Source organism: Salvelinus sp. IW2-2015, linkage group LG23, assembly GCF_002910315.2.
Source record: "Salvelinus sp. IW2-2015 linkage group LG23, ASM291031v2, whole genome shotgun sequence".
Lineage (NCBI taxonomy): Eukaryota > Metazoa > Chordata > Actinopteri > Salmoniformes > Salmonidae > Salvelinus > Salvelinus sp. IW2-2015.
The window spans coordinates 23,631,400-23,645,186 of NC_036863.1; the positions used below are offsets into that span (position 1 = coordinate 23,631,400).

Below are 13,787 nucleotides of genomic sequence, written 5' to 3' on the forward strand. Positions count from 1 at the left end.
GAGCAGACACATGCACATTTGTGGCCTGCTGGAGGTCATTTTGCAGGGCTCTGGCAGTGCTCCTCCTTGCACAAAGGCGGAGGTAGCGGTCCTGCTGCTGGGTTGTAAGAATATGGAATATGGAGTTTTAGTACAGGAACACACTATTGGAAATTTGTGTATGTGTGCGCGATGAAGACAAGACGCACCTGCTAATATCGTTTTCCTATTGAACATACTTCTTTCCATATGAAATATTATAGTTTGATTACATTTTAGGGTATCTGAGGAGTCAATATAAACGTATTTTGACTTGTTTTAGCTAAGTTTAGCGGGAGATTTTTGAATTCCTTTCTCTGCATGTAGAACGAGTGGATTACTCAATTTGATGGCGCCAACTAAACAGACTTTTTGGGATATAAAGAAGGATTTTATCTGACATTATGACTCTACATGTTATAGCTGGGACCCTTTGGATGACAAATCAGAGGAAGATTTTCAAAAAGTAAGTGAATATTTAATCGCTATTTGTGAATTTATGAAACCTGTGCAGGTGGAAAAATATTTTGTGGGGTGCTGTCCTCAAACAATCGCATGGCATGCTTTCGCTGTAATGGCTACTGTAAATTGGGCAGTGCAGTTAGATTAGCAAGAATTTAAGCTTTCAACCGATATAAGACACTTTGTTTAATATCCATAATTTTTATGAATATTTATTTGAATTGCGCACCCTCCAGTTTCACCGGAAGTTGTCCCGCTAGCGGGACGCCGAGCCTTAGGTAGAGCAGCGCTTTATTATGGATATACTTCTCCCCATCTTAGCTACTGTTGTATCAATATGTTTTGACCATGACAGTTTACAATCCAGGGTTACTGCAAGCAGTTTAGTCACCTTAATTGGCTCAATTTCCACATGATTTTTTACAAGATTTAGTTGAGGTTAAGGGCTTAGTGAATGATTTGTCCCAAATACAATGCTTTTAGTTTTAGAAAAATGTAGGACTAACTTATTCCTTGCCACCCACTCTGAAACTAACTGCAGTTTTTTGTTAAACGTTGCAGTCATTACAGTCGCTGTAGCTGACGTGTATAGTGTTGAGTCATCCGCATACTTAGACACACTGGCTTTACTCAAAGCGGCATGTCATTAGTAAAGATTGAAAAAAGCTGTCCTGGTCAATTCCTGATTCTACCTGGATTATAATGGAGAGGCTTCCATTAAAGAACACTCTCTGTGTTCTGTTACAAGTAACTCTTTATCCACAATATAGCAGGGGGTGTAAAGCTATAACACAAGTTTTTCCAGCAGCAAACTATGATCGATAATGTCAAAAGCTGCACTGAAGTCTAACAYYACAGCTCCCACAATCTTTTATCATCAATTTCTCTCAGCCAATCATCAGTCATTTGTATCAGTGCTGTGCTTGTTGAATGTCCTTCCCTATAAGCTTMCTGAAAGTTTGTCAATTTGTTTATTGTAAAATACCATTGTATCTGGTCAAACACCATTTAAAAAAAAAAGTTTACTAAGGGTTGGTAACAGGCTGTTTGGTCGGCTATTTGAGCCAGTGAAGGGGCTTTACTATTCTTAGGTAGCGGAATAACCTTTGCTTCCCTCCAAGCCTGGGGGCACACACTTTCTAGTAGGCTTAAATTGAAGATATGGCAAATAGYAGTGYCAATATTGTCCACTATTATCCTCAGTAATTTTACATCCATGTTGTCAGACCCCGGTGGCTTGTCATTGTTGATGGACATKAAAAAAAATGTCACCTCTTCCACACTCACTTTACGGAATTCAAAATTACAATGCTTGTCTTTCATAATTTGGTCAGATATACTTGGATGTGTAGTGTCAGTGTTCGCTGCTGGCATGTCATGCCTAAGTTTGCAATATCAGTTGGTTTTGTGATGAATGAGCCATCTGAATCAATGAATGATGGAGCTGAGTTTTTTTCCAAAAATCTAATTTAAGATTCTCCAAAGATTTTTACTATCATTCTTTGTCATTTATCTTTGTTTCATAGTGTAGTTTCTTCTTTTTATTCCGTTTAGACAAATMATTTCTCAATTTGCAATACGTTTTGCCAATTGGTTGTGCAGCCAGACGTATTTGCCATTCCTTTTGCCTTATCCCTCTCAACCATACAGGTCTTTGTTACATAATTGGTCTAGCCTATTCTCCAAAATTAAACCAATTCTATTAATCGCCTTTGAGTATGTGCTCTATTATMATGCATACTGGATGGACTGGTTACCTTATGCTACGCTCCAAACTTTCTATCCATGAGTCTGGGAGATTTTGCAGTGCTGCTTTACAGAGTTAGCCTACAATTATCGTGAATTAGTATTAGCCTAGTAATAGGGTATTTTTTAAATATTTTCATAATTTAATAGGCTGACACGTTACCTCTCTCTCTCTCTCTCTCTCCTTTATTTATTTGTCGAATGCGCAGAGAGTGGGGCTGTCAACAGTTTAAGGAAATATGTTTTGTTGTGAAAACATGTCATTATCGATGTTCCCGAACAGATTTCACTTGGTTTCCCGAATGAAGCACTGGGTAGCTGCAGGAACAGGGTTAGAGAGCCTATAGCATACGGAGTTTGGGCAGAATATCACCTGTCGCACAYCGAGAGGCTACATGCTTCTCAAACAGTGCATGCTCCTCAAACAGGGGATGATGTATGGAGTGAAATAACCGAAGTAGCCTACCCAGCATGATAAAAAAWWWAWAWAATWAAAAAGCGGCCTCCATTCGCTATTCGAGTGCACACAGATGATGTGATAATGGGCCATTTTTAAATTGAAACTAATTTTACATATTAGTAAAGAAAATATTAAATTGAGTATAGTCTGATTGTTGAAAATATGATCACTTGATGAGAGAACAGCATGTGCAGCCTGAGGCAAAGAACCGAGCGCAATCTTTTTTTGCTAAATTTTTTTGCGATATCAATAGACTATAGTTGCATAATGCAGCCCATATGTTTTTCTTTTMAAGACATTCTAAGGTTTTTATCATTCGCAACTTAAGTTGTCAAATAACTCTAAATCTAGCATATAGGACCGGTTTCAAATGATAGCCACTTCATATGCACACTCGCTCCGGAATGGGAAAAATATCCTTTCTACTTTATTCAGCAAAGTTCAGTTAGATTCTTCTTACTATAAAATCATATACTATTAAATAATGGCACAGGACTTACASTATAAGTATATCTTGTCTGCTAAATGAACAAGCTTAGTCTATTGCATGGCACAAATCCAGATAACGTACAGTAGGCCAACTCATATTCTGTTKTTCTGAAATGCATTTTCTTCATATATTGTTTCTTTAGACCTGCCTAAAATAAATAATGGATTTATTGTGGTGGTGTATATTAAAAATATTTATTWGACTTTTTTTAAATGTAAATGTTCCAAAGGCGCTGTGAGAGAAATTACAAGATTGTTATAATACTGTTATTGCGCTAAATGGTTGTTTTATGCAACAGAATAGAGGGTTCTTATAACTCTATTGTGTCTGTGTGAACTGAAAGTTGGCCYCTGGGTGGCTTCATGTTGACAAAAGATTTACCAGGTGTTTGGGTGATAAACCTAACAAGACAGCATTCCATAGCATGAGTTAATGTTTCTGTTCTATAAGGTACCAGGGAGAGARGGCTCGGGGCCAGACCCTGTTTTATACACAATGAGAACAGTTTTTAAAGCAGATACTGTCTGTTAATTATTAGTATCTTTCATACAAATGTTAACCTTGTGACCCATTCCATACATCTGTTGTTTGTCATGAACATTCAGGAGGATGTACTTTACTGTAAAAAAAGGGTTGTATTCTTTGTCTCGGGGCTCTCAACGAATCAGCTGAGGGTGATTCGTCGACCAGCCATCGTTATCGCAGAGCACTCAATCGATTCACTTAATGTGTTGTATTGTATTGACCCGCTCCCTTATTAATAAGTGAATAAAGATTTTGTTTAAGTAGAACTCTGACTTGTGTGATAAGTTTGTCTCCTCATTTGATAGTAAATGAATTAACCACCACAGCGCATATCAGCAGCTTGTATGTGGATTGTATGCGTGGAGGCCTGGACGTGTTTATGTTAACGGTCAATTACCGTGAGACCGATAGTCTTTTGCATGACAATAACTGGCTGACAAAATGTCARATTTTCCACATCCCTAGTGTTACCTACTACACTTAGCAGAGTCAGTATTTCTTGGATAATAAGAGGTCTTCCCACCTTTCGTTAGTCCTCATTTACATCAGTGTTAGTTTAATAATATGCTCTGCTTTCCTCTTAATTGTTGTGTTGATCTAAGTGCCGATGCACCCTCCAAGCAGAAATAATGATTCCCATCAGCGGTGTGTTAATGAAGCCATGTCAGTGAAGAATCACCCCACTCTGGAAGCACTCACACTGGGTGTTTTTAAATAGACAGCAGGGCCAAATTAACCTCTCCTCTCCTTCCTCTCACCTCAGCTCTGTTGCAGAGGAAGCCCAAGTCGTACTCAGCAACACTCATGGACCAGATCCCCATCAAATACCTAATCAGGTTAGGAAATGTACAGGGTATCCCTAAGTACTTATTACAGTAAGTTAGTGCGTCTTTGAATGTACATATTGTTAATCGATCATATTTAAAGATGAACCAGTATCTGGGCAAAGGTGATGAATGAAATGACAAATATGACGAGATCTCCTTTCTGCCCAAAAAGCTACCATTCACGCTACCATTCATTAGCTCTGCAAMTGTTATATTGTCAAAATACATTCGTTACTCACCAAATATGCCTGGCCTGCCTGCAACTATTATAATTTACTGCCGTTACACAAGGTATGTACGTCCAAGAAAGGTAAAAAAAATGTATAATACAACCACCCAAAAAAAGATAAATGTAGCATTTTTGACCAGAAGAGGCACCTTTTTTGGAAGTACATACCGGGTTTYACGGCAGTAAATGACAATAGTTGCATGCAGCTTGAATGGTAGCTTTCTGGYCAGAGAGGAGATCTCGTCATATTCCACGCCTCCTTTGCCCAGATACTGGTTCAAATTAAAGCCTTACTCAGCACCCAGATCATTTACAGGGTCAACTGTATAATTTGTAACTTTAACTGTAAAGTGCAATTTGTTATATATTTTTTACCTGATATTTGTRAATGTTATGAAAGCAGCTAGTCAGCCTACTGATGAACCTACAACACTTTCTCTTTAGGGCCTCCAGGAAGTTCAGGTACTCACCCTTTTGCCAGGTAACCAGTGTTTAGTGTAGGCTACTATCAACCTAATGCAAGCCGTTCTTACCTGCCAATTTGTAACACTGTGTATTATTTTGGAGGACAATATTCAAACCAACTTGTTTCAGAGTATTAACCTTTAGGGTCAGCATTCTTTTTCTTTTGCTTGTTTTAATGTGACATGTCTTTTAACTCCTCTCCCCCCAGGACTCCACTCGGCCTTGRTGTGTCTGCTGGCCACCAACTACCCCCACCTGTGTATAGTGGAGGACTGGGTGTGTGAGGAGGTGGTGACAGGAACCCTGCCTCTGCTTCGGAGGATGCTGCTCACCTCTAACACTTGTAGATACTCCCAGACACAACTCCACAACGGTGAGACTGGAGAGAGTGAGGGAGAGGGAGTGTGGTAGGGAGGGGGATCGTGGAGTAGGAAGTGGGGAAAGGGGTTTAGGGTTGGAGAGAAACAGTTCTGGGAATGGGGAGTTTACATCTGATTTTATAGGGATAGTTTGTGCAGACCTAGAAAGAGCTCAATAAAGAGTCTATTGTGCAGAGTTGGGCTTTGGGAGTGTAGTTGGGAGTCAATACAGGAGAGTCGGTATAGACTCAGTATTAGTGAGTGGGATAAACACAGGGTCATGTTATGAGGAGGAGATTCAGACGGCTTTAGGAACAGTGTATTGTAATCGTGCAGTAAGGGCTTCAGTGTCTGGAGGATTATCATGCCTCTAATAGAGATGGAGCCCCCTGATGGATCATCATGTGTACGTCCCACATGGCACCCTATTCTCTATATAGTGCAGTACTGTTGTAGTAGTGCAATATGTAGGGCATAGGGTGCCATTRGAGACGCAAACCCCTGACTAAACACTTTCTCCCTGTCACGGAATCAGCCCTACTACTCCTGCATAGCTCCAAGGCACTGCTAACCTAATGTAATGTCATCTGTAAAACTACATCTGATTAGGAGGGAAATAAACTACACACAATTTAATCCAACATTCAAAAGAGACCTTTTCTTTGTAAAAAATAAAATTCTAAATGAGAATCTTAATGTGGATTTTTTTTTTTTTGTGGTTATATAATTACACTGATGTGCCACTGAAACAAGTAGCTGTTTTTAGAAAAGGAGGAGAGGGAGAAAGAGGAAGGGACAGAGGGAGAAGGCCCAGAGGTGACGGTTTCCTGTATTACAGTAGACACAGAAAGAGGAATACAGAGAAAGAGAGGAGGGCTCCTACCCTGCAGCAGAACTGAGGCTTGATGCTGCTCAGTGGCGGCTGGGATGCAAGCAGTGCTTTTATATCATGGTGATATTAATAGCCTCTGTTGGGGAGGTTGACCTTTTTAAGTGTATGACTCCGCTGCAGAACAGTGAGGAGTTGACTAGCTCTCTTTCCTTTCTACCCATGCCATCTGTTCCCTCCATKCATGTTGATGTGAATTAACTGGACAAATGAAAGCAAGCCTCACCATTGACCTATGCTATATCACCTTCAAGCTGTTATCTGGTTTCAGATCAGTGGAGTGGAAAGAAAGTAGACTTGATGACATCAAGCCGCTCTATAACACTCTGGGCAAGTTTCCCCAAACCAGAGACAGCCTAGTTCATGATGATAAAATCCATTGAAAGTGCTTTTTATTCAAGGACTAGGTTTGATTTCTGTCCGGGAAACCAACCCTAAATATACTGTATTAAGATTCCACTCATGTCTCCCACTACTCTATCACCCTGTCTCCCCAGCCTTCCAGAAGGTTCTGTCCAGTGGTCCTAGACTGATGAGGATGCTGGACCACCTGACCCTGCTTTCATCTGGCGACCTGATCCCCTACGCTGAGGCTCTGATGGGTAGCATGGGGCTCCTACTGGGCCCTGGGGTCCCCCTACGCATCCCCCAGACCCTCAACAAGCTCTGGATGGTCCTCAACACCGTCATGCCCCTCAGGTCAGCACGATAAATGTAGGGTTATGGGAAGGGCTGGCTCACTGGATAGTACGACCAGTGATGGGCCATATTCTTGAGTGTAAATGTCAATTACATAATTTTTTTTACATCCTAAATGAATGCCATCTGGATAGGACTTCAGTCTCTCTGTGAAGTGATCCTAGTTAATGAATGAATCAGGCTACTGGTAGGTCAGCTCTTCTGGCCTTCAGCCTCTGTGTGTTCATTGGTGGTGATAAGGGGATTGACCCTCACTGACCCATTGTCACCAGGAGCAGAGAGCCACAGTCAGCAGGAGCAGGCAGGCAGACCAATCGATACCCGCAAGCTAAGCTGCTCTGTAACCAGGACAGCTCAGGGCAGGATAAAGGGAGGGGTCTCTCCAGGGTTTGGGTTTAATGGATCGTTTTTTTCCCCCTCCTCCCCTCTGTACTCCTCTGTGGTGGTATTGAATGGTGCGGAGGGAGGAAGGAGTGATGAAGCAGGGAGCGGTGGTGTTGGCGTGTCAGCCTCAGAGGAACCATTGATTAATGTCAGTTAGTCTGCAGTAGGGAACACCGACAACAGACTCTTGGTGTAGAAGAACTGTTGGTTACAGCTGATTCTCTGTGAAAGTACAATGTGTCCTTGGTTTAATGGCACCATTTGAGTTTTCAATGGGAAACTAAAAGATATTGCAAGCAATTGGATGGATTTGATTATCACAAAATAAATCTGCAACAGGCATGGCTAGTAGTAACTAAATAATACGTAAAAATAAACATTAAACTATCTTATATTCACGCATAGAAAATGTAAATGTGTGTTCTTATTGGACAGGTTCTGGTACCTCACTGTTGCAATGTGTCTCAAAACGTTTTCTGTCGACTGAACATGCTCCTGCTTTCTGTCCCTGAATGAGTGTTGTAACTGGGTCATGTTCAGTCGGCCACAGCATAGCAAAACATTCTTCAACAGAAAACAAAAAAAWMTGTTCTTATTGGACAAGTTCAAGTAACAACTTAGCATGTCCCTATTAAACGTGCCCTGCTCTCTGTCCCTGTGTGACCCAGGCTGTGGGTGATGATGGTGAATGCSRTGCAGCCCTCAGTGAAGATGTTGAGGCAGCAGAGGTACACTCAGAACCTGATGGTGGACCCCCTCATCGTGCTGCGCAGTGACCAGAGAGTCTACAGGTAGAGTATCACTTGGCTACCTTTCCTAATGCACCTGTTGCTTTGCTTACTATTTTACATTGGATCACTATATTTGAGATTGTTGTACAATGAAAAGTGTTAAAAAGGAAATGATTATTTATTATCAAATATTTAGTTTAGGTATTGTTTCAGGACAAAAAAATGCTTACTGAGCCTGGAATATGTTTGACATTAATCAGATAATGAAGTATACGTATAATATGTGAGTAAATTCACTAAGTGGGCAATTCCACGGTAAGAGTGATGCTGAGACTCAGATTTTTCAAAATGTATGTAAAACTAAAGCCAATGATTGCAAAATTAAACAAACCATACAACTCTATGCACAGGGACAAGGAATGTGTTTTTGTAAAATTTTCCGTGGAAATTGTTAAAAGTAGTCCTTGTTTGTTGAGTTGTATAGTTTGCAACCATTGGTTTTTGTTTGACATACATTTTAAAGTGAAAAATCTGAGTCTCCGCATCACTCTGTTCCCGTGGAATTGCCCATGTCTAAAATTGAACATATCTATTGTGTGTTATTTCACCACAATTTTTTTTTGTACATGTGAGTAAATAAACTGTTTGTCCCCAGGTGTGTCCCCCTGATGCACATTGTCCTCCATGTGCTGACCAGCTACCTGCTGGCCTCCAAGGCCTACCTCAACTTCCACCTGAAGGAGACCACAGACTTTGACCCTCTATAACCTGGGCCTAGGACAGGCTGGACAGCCAGACACACCAGAGGTCACCAGAGAAGAGCTTAAGAACGCCCTGCTGGCTGCTCAGGTAACACACAGGGACAGATACACACACTCATACATGCGCATACACATACAGTGTATAGTATGTCAMTCATTTTAGTTGTAAGTAGAATCCCACATGGTGTGTGTCTTGTGCTTCTTTCTGCCTCAAGGACAGTGCAGCTGTCCAGATCCTGCTGGAGGTGTGTCTGCCCACCTCAGAGGAGCAGCAGGGGCCCCTAAGGGCCGTGGCCAGGAGCCTGCTGAGGAGGATGAGGTGCACCCCATGTCCATAAAATAAGAAGGGGGAGGGCGGACCGGAGGGGGGACTACCCAGTGACCTACGAGAGGTGCAGTGTCGCATCTGCTGTCTGCTGCACCAGATGTTCATTGCTCACCCCAACATCGCCAAGCTGGTGCACTTCCAGGTAAACCCTTCTACTACGTAGAAGAGATGTTCTTGCCAAATTCTAATCTCAAATTCTAGCCCTTTTGTCGATAAGGATCCGAGAGCTGGATCATGGATCATGTTTCTATGATCACATGTCAAGGCAGCATTTAGTCATAACAAACAACATAACAAAATGGTGTCTACCATAAGATCATAAGTGTGCCACAGAAGTGCTGTTGTCAGTGATCTGTGCCTGAGTGGTGAGAGGGGAATCAGTTGCCTCCAGCCTGAATGACTGCAGAAGTCCTAGACAGTCCCAGTAGTAGGACGCTGCCATATGTTTCACTTCATCAACCCAATCCTGCCTCTCTGTCGCAGTAATCCTGCATGCCTGGATCTATGCTGTGCACAGAAGCTGCTGCTGTGTGTGTGTGTTTACATCACAAGACAGAAGAACCTCAGTCAAAGGCCCTACTAAAGCCTGTCGCATGCTTCCCAAACATTTAGCGCATATATTATGATTACATTTTTATGTTTTTGTTCTTTTTTTGTTCTTTTTTCGGCTGTTCGAGCACACATTTTGTTCTTGAGGCAAGTCGAAGTTGGGTAGCCAAAGTCTACGCCCCTTTGTCTGTGATTTGGTCAACAGTACTACTTCTAGTAGGAGTGGGAACTATGGACGGGATTCTTCAATTAAGTGTTTATCACTCAACAAGAGATAACTAGTTTTCATGCAAGTTTTTTCACTTGAGAAATATTGCACCAAACATCTTAGTTAGATGTAAAATTGCGCAACTAAGACCTAATTACATATTTATTGATTTATTTTGGATGAATTCAGACTGTTTTGAGTAAGTGTGTACTGGCTAGGTTGCTACGGCATCTTAAGAGGAACAAACAGTAATATTGCTTTTTTGTTTTTCAGACAAAGGTCTTTGTAAGGTAGTGCAAGGCACAGATGTTCGCTTCACCTAGCCGAGTTCTGCTAGGAGAAAACCGAACATAGTATGTGCCTGCTCTTCATTCCATTTTTTTTTTTACTTGAATTTCTTTCTCTTTTTGTCTCCTCTCATTTTCTCTCTCAGGGTTACCCTCAAGCTTTACTACCTCTGACTGTGGCAGGCATCCCCTCCATCCATATATGCCTGGACTTCATCCCAGAGCTGCCTGGCCCAGCCCCAGCTGAAGAAACAGGTAAGGCCTCCTACCCCCTCATCTGGCATCCAAGCCCACAACCCTGAGCTACACTAGCCCTGTGTCTTTGTCAGTGTTTTCTACTGAACAACAATATAAAGGCAACATGTAAAGTGTTGGTCTTATGTTTCATGAGCTGAAATTAAAGATCACAGAAATGTTCTATACTCACAGAAAGCTTATTTCTCTAAAATGTTGGCCACAAATTAGTTTACAGTGCCTTTGGAAACTATTCAGACCCCTTGACTTTTTCCATGTTTTATTAGGTTACAGCCTTATTCAAATATGAATTACATAATTTTTCTCCCTCATCAATCTGCACACAATACCCCATAATGACAAAGCAAAAACAGTTATTTATTTATAGAAATATCACATTTACATAAGTATTCAGACCCTTTACTCAAGCTTGGCACACCTGTATTTGGGGAGTTTCTCCCATTCTTCTCTGCAAATCCTCTCAAGTGCTGTCAGGTTGGATGGGGAGAGTTGCTGCACAGCTATTTTCAGGTCTCTCCAGAGATGTTCGATCAGGTTCAAGTCCAGGCTCTGGCTGGGCCACTCAAGGACATTCAGAGACTTGTCCCGAAGCCACTCCTGTGTTGTCTTGGCTGTGTGCTTAGGGTCATTGTCATGTTGGAAGGTGAACCTTCACCCCAGTCTGAGGTCGTGAGCGCTCTGGAGCAGGTTTTCATCAAGGAAAAAAGCCAGAAGGCTTTGGAATGTGTTTGATGGAGGAGAGGAGAGTGATGTGTTGATATAGGGAAGACAGATGGATATCTGTGGATTAGTTGAAGGAGGGGTTGAGGTCAGGAGGTGAGGGGTGAGGTCAGTTCCCCTTAAGAGAGTAATCAGGGTTAGTGTCTGGTTACCTTCTTTCTCTTGGGCATAAACTAAGGATGGAGAGAGGGAGTGTCTTAGGTAGGATGTATATAACTGTGATGTGTGAAATGTTTTGCTGTCTGATTACAGCTGTACAGAACCTTTAGGAATAATTCAACTTGGTTAAAGCTTCTCTAGTGTCCGTGAGTTATTTACTCTGAAAAATAAAAACCTAACAGTTTCAACAGACCAGATAATCTGTTTCTCATGGTCGGACTGTCATGTGCCTTTTACTGAGGAGTGACTTCCGTCTGGCCATTCTACCATAAAGGTCTGATTGGTGAAATGCTGCAGAGATAGTTATCTTTCTGGAAGGTTCTCCCATCTCCACAAAATCAACTCTAGAGCTCTGTCAGAGTGACCATCGGGTTCTTGGTCACCTCCCTGACCAAGGCCCTTCACCCACGACTGCTCAGTTTGGCTGGGGGGGGGCAGCTCTAGGAAGAGTCTTTTAAGAATGATGGAGACCACTGTGTTCTTGGGGACCTTCAATGCAGCATACCTTTTTTGGTACCCTTCCCCAGATTTATGCCTCAACACAATCCTGTCTCGGATCTCTACGGACAATTCCTTCGACCTCACGGCTTGGTTTTTGCTCTAACATGCACTGTTATCTGTGGGACCTTGTATAGACAGGTGTGTGCCTTTCCAAATCATGTCCAATTAATTGAATTTACCACAAGTGGACTCCAATCAAGTTCTAGAAACATCTCAAGGAAGATCAATGGAAACAGGATCCACCGGAGCTCAATTTTGAGTCTCAGCAAAGGTTCTGAATACTTATGTCAAGGTATGTTTTTTTATTTTTAATACATTTACAATTATTTCTAAAATCCAGTTTTTGCTTTGTCATTATGGGGTATTGTGTGTAGATTTAAAAAACGATTTAATCAATTTTAGAATAAGGCTGTAACGTAATGTGGAGGGGAAAAAAGTCAAGATGTCTGAATACTTTCTGAAGGCACTGTACATCCCTGTTAGTGAGCATTTCGCCTGTGCCAAGATAATCCATCGACCTGACAAGTGTGACATATCAAGAAGCTGATTAAACAGCATGATCATAACACAGGAGCACCTTGTGCTGGGGACAATAATGTGCAGTTTTGTCACACAACACAATGCCACAGATGTCTCAAGTTTTGAGGGAGCGTGCAATTGGCATGCTGAATGCAGGCTTGTCCACCAGAGCAGAGCAGCTGTTGCCAGATAATTGAATGCTCATTTCTGTACCATAAGCCACCTCCAATGTCGTTTTAGAGAATTTGGCAGTACGTCCAAACAGCCTCACAACCGCAGACGGTGTGTAACCACGCCGGCACAGGACCTCCACATCCAGCTTCTTCACCGGCGGGATCGTCTAGGTCAGCCACCCTGCAGCTGATGAAACTGTGGGTTTGCACAACCAAAGAATTTCTGCCCAAACTGTCAGAAATCATCTCAGGGAAGCTCATCTGCGTGCTCGTCGTCCTCACCAGGGTCTTGACCTGACTGCAGTTTGGCATCATAACCGACTTCAGTGGYCAAATGTTCACCTTTGATGGCCTCTGGCACTCTAGAGAAGTGTGCTCTTCACGGATGAATCCCGGTTTCAACTGTACCGGGCAGCTGGCAGGCAGCGTGTATGGCGTCGTGTGGGCGAGCGGTTTACTAATGTCAACGTTGTGAACACAGTGCCCCATGGTGGCGGTGGAGTTATGGTATGGGCAGGCATATGCAACAGACAACAAACACAATTGCATTTTATCGATGGCAATTTGAATGCACAGAAATACCGTGACGAGTTCCTAAGGTCCATTGTTGTGCTTTTCATCAGCTGCCATCACCTCATGTTTGAGTATGATAATGCACGGCCCCTGCGTACACAATTCCTGTAAGCTGAAAATGTCCCAGTTCTTCCATGGCTTGCATACTCACCAGACATGTCACCCATTGAGCATTTTTTGGGATGCTCTGGATCGACGTGTACGACAGTGTGTTACAGCTCCTGACAAATATCCATCAACTTCGCACAGCCATTGAAGAAGAGTGGGACAACATTCCACAGTCCGCAATCAACAGCCTGATCAACTCTGTCGGCCACACTACATACTGACTGTTTTTTTTTTTTTTACGAATCTGTGATCTACAGATGCTGTATTCCCAGTCATATGAAATCCATAGATTGGGGCCTAATTAATTTATTTCAATTGACTGATTTTCCTTATATGAACTGTAACTCAGTAAAATCTTTGAA

At 42.1% G+C, this 13,787-nt stretch overlaps 1 pseudogene; it reads left to right on the plus strand.

Annotated features, from left to right (window-relative positions):
* Nucleotides 1-13,787, plus strand: part of LOC111950518 (integrator complex subunit 2-like) — a 51,509-nt pseudogene that overhangs the window by 32,497 nt on the left and 5,225 nt on the right.